This window comes from Fukomys damarensis, unplaced genomic scaffold, assembly GCF_012274545.1.
Source record: "Fukomys damarensis isolate Sample0158 unplaced genomic scaffold, DMR_v1.0_HiC HiC_scaffold_24, whole genome shotgun sequence".
Classification (NCBI taxonomy): Eukaryota; Metazoa; Chordata; class Mammalia; order Rodentia; family Bathyergidae; genus Fukomys; species Fukomys damarensis.
Window position 1 is genome coordinate 70,495,433 of NW_022900936.1, and position 328 is coordinate 70,495,760.

Genomic DNA, 328 nt, shown 5'->3' on the forward strand with positions numbered 1-328 from the left:
CTAATTTCAGTAGTTCCGAGAAAAGAAATGTATCACAATTAATCTCTGGCCATCCACAGATTCAGGGTCTAGTTTAGTATGTTGGCGGAGGCCATCCATCAGCCTTTGTAAAAAGGTGGATGGATTTTCATTTTTGTCCTCTGTGATTTCATTTAACTTTTCATAATTAATGGACTTCATGGTGGCTCTGCAGAGCCCATGAAGAAGACAATTAATGTACCTGTTTTGAGTTTCAATTCCCACCTCTGTGTTGTAGTCCCATTCTGGGTCCTGATCAGGGACTGCAGCAGCACCTGTCGGGTGGTGATTGTTGGTTAAATGTTCTTGG